Source organism: Schistocerca cancellata, chromosome 9, assembly GCF_023864275.1.
Source record: "Schistocerca cancellata isolate TAMUIC-IGC-003103 chromosome 9, iqSchCanc2.1, whole genome shotgun sequence".
Taxonomy (NCBI): Eukaryota; Metazoa; Arthropoda; class Insecta; order Orthoptera; family Acrididae; genus Schistocerca; species Schistocerca cancellata.
Genome location: NC_064634.1, coordinates 500,518,650 through 500,526,272, shown reverse-complemented (window position 1 = coordinate 500,526,272; position 7,623 = coordinate 500,518,650). Strand labels below are relative to the sequence as shown.

The following is a 7,623-nucleotide window of genomic DNA, read 5'->3' as shown; positions in this document are numbered from 1 at the left end:
CCGCCTGCAACCGTTACTCCCTATGGCGCCTTGTCCGCCAGTTCTGTTGCTGTACCAGTACTTCTGTCCTGTTATCAACGCTACCTAAAGCTCTTCAGCACTGTGTATTTTTGTTTCTTTTGCACATTTCTCTTCTCTTAACTTTATACCATTACTTACCAGTCTTCCTTGCAAATCTCAACTTCTTCTCCAGATCTGATACTTTCCGTATTGATGTCGTTGATTTCTGTTAATACAGCACCAGTAACCCCTCTCCACAATTGTTTAACGAATGGAATCGCTCCTTTTAAGAAGAGCTAATTTTTCACGCATCGCAATGTTTACATCATATGTTCTGAAATATATGTCGTGCAATGATATAAATTCGCAAGTATATTCAGTGATATATGTGAATATTGTCTGCAAAAGATGTTAGCAGTAAAGAAGTAATAAATTAAGAAGTCATCCCTGATGATAAAGCTTTATTGCATGAACAGCGAAAATGCAGTAAGCGATAGACTTTTTTACCTTTCAGTACTTTGTGAAGGGTTGCAACGAGACAAATTTTCGAAAATATTTGCTATTATGTGTAAGGTTGATAGAAGCCGCATAGCGCTCTCATCCTCAAGTACTGGACGAATGTAGTGTGCGTAATTTGCGCGGCATAAGATTTCCTACCTCAAGATATATATACAGTTTGTAACTTTAACACCTGACTTATTGTGTTAAGCCTCCGACGTCACGTAATACCTTTTCATGAGTAAATTATGCCACCATTGTAATTTTATAAAGTCGGTCGATAAACTTTTGTTGCCCCTTGAAGCGGCTATCTGCAACAGTCTATCTATCTATCTATCGCTTGAGCCTTGTCCCGCAGTTACGCAGGGTCAGCCATCGTTAATCGGATTTGGCATGTTGATGTTTAAAGGGTGGCCGGATGCCCGTCCTGCCGCCACCCCGTACCCCCCGGGGCGGAATTAGTGTACCCCAACTGTCTGTGTCGAGTGTAATCCATGGAATAGTGCGAAAGTGGTCATGTCTGCGAACGTGTAACTGAGGCGGAACATGGTGACAAGCCCAGTATTCACCTAGCGGGATGTGGAAAACCGCCTAAAAACCTCATCCAGACTGGCCGGCACATCAGCCTTCGTCGTTAATCCGCCGGGTGGATTCGATCCGGGGCCGGCGCGCCTACCCGAGTGCAAGAAGCAGCGCGTTGGCGCTCTCGGCTACCCTGGCGTGTAGGCAACCTGCAACAGTTTCTAGATTTTTTTTTTTTTTTTTTTTAGTTTACTGATACAGATCGTTTGGATGACTCTGATGTGTGGGCCTGAACTTCTCATGTTACACGTCTGTTGTTGCTGACGTTTGCGATGTAACCTGGAACATTGCCGCACAGTATTATGGTCAAAAACAGCAGACAGGTGCATTTCAAAGGTGACTAAGTCTGTGGTCAGCCGCAAAGGTTGTTTCGAGCAGCATATTGCTTTACTAGACACGTTTGTGTTCGAGGCAACGTGCCGTTACGTTCTTCACATCTTTGAGCTGACGTATCGAGCTATTTGTAGCGGAACGGGCACTTTAATGTAGATCGCCATGCGTGGTGAAACTCGGCATTTTTCACATTAACAGTACATTTTCAGCGGTGGATAAGCGGTAAGTGACTGAAATAAATTCAAAGAGCGACTGTTGATCGCTCCGTAAATTTTTGGATCTGCTCTGTCACGCTTATCCACTGAGCATCGGGCTGAAACGGCCATTCATTTTATTTAAGTGTTATGAACTTATCAATTGATGTCGAAGAGCGTATCTTAACCTATCACCACTGCGGCAAAACGCAGAAATTGTAAATCCCATTAAAAGATAGCTGTAAATAACATTCCATTTAAGTAAAAAGTATGTGATTAACAGTTTCAAGCCTGGAAGTAACATATGGGGAAAAAAACCTGCTTGATGCTATTCGAGACTGAAAATGCCTGTACTATAAAATATGAAACGGATCTAGAAATTATATATCAATGTTACAGCAAGGAAAAGGCGATTAACTTATAAAACAAATAAACTTTCTCCAAGAGGATTCTGCGTTGCTGACGACACTTTATTCTAGGAACTATAGCTACTTAAAGGTTTGGTGAACGTAGGGCCTGATTTATCAACTTCTACTATTTAGTTGCACGACTACGGAATGTATGAATAAACCATATGTGAACTACAGGATAATAAATTTTATGATGAATATGTTGGTGTCGGGATAACATTCATCTTTTACAGCACAACTGTCACCATTTCACCATTTTCACTAGCTGTGTGTCAACTAATTTTGTTGTTCTCCAGACATCTGGAACAACCGGTATAACAGGCTTGTGTGGGCGCGGAAACCGACAGTATTTTCTTTTCAATTCTAGCGACATTTCGTAGCCGCCATGTCGTACTGAGGCAAGAAACGAACTGCGAGAAGCTTTGGCTGTTACGCTCAGGCACCTGAGCCCGACATGTAGTTTAGCTACAGGTCACTGGTTTCAAGGTACACAATACTTAGTATGAGCAACAGATAGAAGTATTGTATTAAATTGGGGCACAGTAATTATGTCGCAGATTACGACTGCAAATAAGTACTGTAAAAATATAATTTAGATCAGCTGATCAGAAGAATTTATGTCTTTCTCGATTTATTAAATGCTTAATTATATTATTGTTATTAGTACAACTTATTAATTTTTTTATAACTTTCATTCTGTATTACACTGAAGCGCCAAAGAATCTGGTATAGGCATGCATATTCAAATACAAATATATGTAAACACGCAGAATACGGCGCTGTGGTCGGCAACGCCTATGTAAGACAAGTGTCTGGCGCAGTTGTTACATCGGTTACTGCTGCCACCGTGGCACATTATCAAGGTTTAAGTGATGGTGATGGTGGTGGTGGTGCCGGTGGCAAGTTCCTATGCTTTCAAACTGCTGAGGTGATCCGTCCGTAGGCTTACACACTACTTAATCGAACTTGAACTAACTTATGCTAAGGACAGCACACACACCCATACCCGAGGGAGGACTCGAACCTCCAACGGGGGGAACCGCGCGAACCATGGCAAGGCGCATCAGTTTGAGTTTGAACGTGGTTTTATAGTTGGCGCACGTGCGGTGGGACACAGAATCTCCGAGGGAGCGATGAAGTGGGGATTTTTCCATACGACCATTTCACGAGTATATCGTGAATATCAGGACTCCGGTAAAACATCAAACCTCCGACATGGCTGCGGCCAGAAAAAGATCCTGTAAGAACGGGACCAACGACGACTGAAGAGAATCGTTCACCGTGACAGAAGTCCAACGTGAAGACTGGGTGTTGTGTGCTGTCCTTAAGGTTAGTTAGGTTTAAGTAGTTCTAAGTTCTAGGGGACTGATGACCATAGATGTTAAGTCCCATAGTGCTCAGAGCCATTTTGAACAGAAGTCCAAACCTTCGACAACCATCAACAAGTGTCAGCGTGCGAACCATTCAACGAAACATGACCGATATGGGCCTTCGGAGCCGGAGGCCTACTCGTGTACCCTTTATGACTGAACGACACTAAGCTTTACGCCTCGCCTGGGTCCGTCAACACCGATATTGGACTGTTGATGACTGGAAACATGTTGCCTGGTCGGACGAGTCTCGTTTCAGATTGTATCTAGCAGATGGACATGAAGGGTATGGATAGAAACTTATGAATCGATGGACCCTGCATGTCAGTTCTGTTCAAGCTGGTAGACGCTCTGTAATGGCATAGGGCGTGTGCAGTTGGAGTGATATGGGACCCCTGATAGGTCTAGATACAACTCTGGAACGTGACACGTACGTAAGCATCCTGTCTGATCACCTGCGTCCATTCATGTGCAATGTGCATTCCGACGGACTTGGGCAATTCCAGCAGGACAATGCGACGCCCCACACCTCCAGAATTGCTACAGAGTGGCTCCAGGAATTTAAACGCTTCCGATGTCCACCAAACTCCCCAGACATGAACGTTATTGAGCATACCTGGGATGGCTTGAAACATGCTGTTCAGAAGAGATTTTCACCTCGTCGTAATCTTACGGATTTATGCACAGCGCTGTAAGATTCGTGCGGTCAGTTTCCTGCAGCACTACTTGAGACATTAGTCGAGCTCGTGCCACGTCGTGTTGCGGCACTTCTGCGTGCTCGCGGGGCCCCTACACGATACTAGGCAGGTGTACCAGTTTCCTTGGCTCTTCAGTTTAAGGTACTACTTGTGGTACTAGCGATGGCTAGGTACTGTGACCAGAGATGTTAGTGTGTAGCAGCTACAGTTGATGCCGGCGACCGCTATCAGCGAGGCGCGGCGGTCGCCGGATTCGGGATTTATCGCCGCGTTCGTTACACAACCGAGCCTTAATCGTATTTAGACAGACGGGCAGACAGTGGTGTGCTGTCAGCGCTGTAGGTCGCGTCGCGTCGTGTGGCGTGGCGGGCGAAGCGGCGCTCACTCACATCAGCCGGTAAGTCTGCGTCGCCGCAGCACTGTTCTGGCAGGAGTTCATGAATCTGTAGCTTCTCGTGTGGCGAGTGCAGTGCCCTCAGCGGTTCTGAGAGGCGACCAGTGGTCGCACGCTCTCGAAAACGCTCGTCGTTCGCTGAACGTTGCGAGTAATCAGGTGCAGAGACTTTTTTGTGCCATCATGGTTGTATGAGCAAGTTTCCTTCTAGACAGTGCGTAACGGACGGTACGTTTTACTGCACCATTTATTAAGCTTCTTCTTCCAGATGTAGCGTGAAAAGAATAATTGCTTCTGTATTATTTCTGTGAACGCTGTGGCCTACGCCTGCTTTAGAATTTGTGCGTGACCGTACGCACATGACTAAGGAAGTAGTCCTAGACCTCGTCCTGAACACCGGATCTTTGAAATACAGTAAGTAGATTTTTTCGCGAGATACGTAAGTCTTTAATATCTGAATGTAGAGCAGTTGCAGCGTTTGTGTTGCTCCGTTCGACGAAACGATATAAGAATGTCTCAGAAGCGAGCGCTGCCGCAGACAGTCTGGAGTGTCCACGTCCACTACCAGTAAACGCAGTCTCATCCTTCCTTTAGGTACAACTGAGACTACGTGATCGTTCCACTTCACATAACCGCGGAACAGTGGCTGATTCCAGTTGTGGCTCATCAATCGTGTAACCGAAGGTACTACATTTTTACAGTACGTGGAGTATTACGTTGGTGAATATTGGCATTCCGGCTGCTCTGGGTTTATTTATAGATTGTCATTTTCGATTTGTAGTTCAGTGTTGCTATTTGAGTCTACATATTGCCATTTTGCATTTGGAGGCAGGGAGTGGAGTTGTGGACGCTAGGAAATGGAGCACCGAGCAGAGAAATTGGAACATATTCTTCAGTTTGAGTGCACTACAGGAATGACAGCAGTGGAAGCGGCCAGAAACATGTGCTGCTTGTATGGGAGTAATGCCGTTGGGCAGAGTACGGCAAGAAATTGGTTTCCTCTTATTAAGGAGGGCCGTTTTGACATTAGTGACTCTCCATGTTCAGGAAGGCGTTCGAAGTTTGATGAAGGTCACTTAAACGCATTAACCCACAATGATCCGCGTCGGTGTACTCGAGAACTGGCAAATGTGATGAACTGTGATCATTCCACCAACGTATGACATTGCAGTGGGGAAGGTTGAAAAATCGGATGTATGAGTACCGCATGCTCCAAGCCAAAATCACAAAAATAAGCCGGTGGTCATATGCGCGCATCTGCCTGCACGTCATCAATTGGCTGGTTAACAACAGCGACCACTCCTATCTTGCGTCGTTACTGGGCCGGCCGGGGTGGCCGAGCGGTTCTGTGCCCTACAGTCTGGAACCGGCGACCGCTACGGTCGCAGGTTCGAATCCTGCCTTGGTCATGGATGGGTCTGATGTCCTTAGATTAGTTAGGTTTTAGTAATTCTAACTTCTAGGGGACTGATGACTTCAGAAGTTAAGTCCCATAGTGCTCAGAGCCATTTGAACCATTTTTTGTCGTCACTGGTGACGAGAAACGGTCTCTTTACGCTAACATAAGGAAAAGAAAGAAATTGTTGAGCCTTCTCGTACAGTAATCGTCGCGCTTCCACAAAACATAATTTCATGTTTCTGGTGGAACAGCGACGGTGTGGTCTACAATGAATTGTTTCCTCGCGGAGTAACCATCACTGATAGTATTTACTGTCAACAGTTGAGACCTCTTGCAGACGCAGTCCTACAACAACGACCACGAAGACTGCGCGAAGTGATGTTACTCCGCCGGCCGGGGTGGCCGAGCGGTTGTAGGCCCTTCAGTCCGGAACCGCGCTGCTGCTACGGTCGCAGGTTCGAAGCCTGCCTCGGGCATGGATGTGTGTGATGCCCTTAGGTTGGTTAGGCTTAAGTAGTTCTAAGTCTAGGGGACTGATGACCTCAGATGTTAAGTTCCATAGTGCTTAGAGCCATTTGAACTATTTTGATAGTACTCCACGGTAACGCCCGCGCGCATTCTGCTAGACTGAAAACGCTGTACAGGAGTCGGGTCGGAAAGTCGTTCTCCACCCACCTAATTCATCTTATCTCGCGCCCTCAAATTTTCAACATTTCCGCTCTCTATCGAACAGCCTTCAAGGAACGTCGCATGACGTGGTCTTTGCATCAATACCACTTGATTGCTACAGTCGCGGAATCGAAAAGTTACCCCAGCGTTGGCAGACTGTTATAAACAGTGAAGGTCAATATGTTACTGGTGACTGAACTCGCTGTTTTGTGTACCTGTCGTGTTTATTAAACTTATGGAATAACGCTACGAACGAATGCACCAACCAAATACAGCTTTACAGCTATCAGTATTAAGACCTGCTTGTCGCTTCCTCATAAATAATCGCGTCACCTGCGAGAAGTTCTGAGATTGCAATTAAAATATTAACAGTGAAGTATATTGCAGTCAGATACGCGCGTGAAACCTCCGATTGTTAAAGCTAAGAGAGTTCTGTTGTGAGCCTCACACAAAAATTCACTCCTCGCATAAATTAATACAGCCTTAAGCCAAGAATTATACATGAGCTACTGAAAATGCAGCCTCAGTGAAAACTAGTGTAGCCATTGAAGGTGGCGAGTATTTCTCTGCAGGAAGCTTTATTGTTCATAGGAATGTGGCCGTTGCTGTTTTCCGCTGATAGTATGGCAAACATAAGCCACTAATATTATGGATTGATAATTAATGCTTACTATTTTCCCTATCGACGTTCTCTGAACCACGTCCTAAATGACTCCAATGTTAGTGAATTATTCGCCATTCAGTATGGTGTGCGAATGCTTGTCAAGCAATTTTCAACCTATCGCCAACCTGGGTGCCTGTCCCATACAAACGTGTTTTCTGCAGCAGGCGTTGGTGCGCTACTGATTTGAAAGCGTTTCGTCAAATACGCTTTGAGTACTATGAGAAATTTTAAGAAAGATTTCTGTTTGATGATGGAAGATCATTCATTCAAGTTTTCGCTGTAAAACAGCGAAAATTGAAGCAAATTATGGTAGCTTTCGTATCTTACTGTAAGAAGAGATTTTGTTGCTACTGCCGTGATTTCAGTAACGATACACGAACGAAGAGGTCTCTGTTTCCTTATCCTGATAAAA

At 45.2% G+C, this 7,623-nt stretch overlaps 1 protein-coding gene across 1 annotated transcript in view; it reads left to right on the top strand.

Annotated features, from left to right (window-relative positions):
- The first annotated feature begins 4,461 nt into the window (after positions 1–4,461).
- The window catches only part of LOC126101522 (GAS2-like protein pickled eggs), a 274,515-nt gene continuing 271,353 nt past the window's right edge, over positions 4,462–7,623 (top strand). Inside the window, exon 1 of the mRNA XM_049912164.1 lies at positions 4,462–4,482. The gene's annotated coding sequence lies outside the window, so the exon portion shown is untranslated. The remainder of the gene's footprint in view (positions 4,483–7,623) is intronic.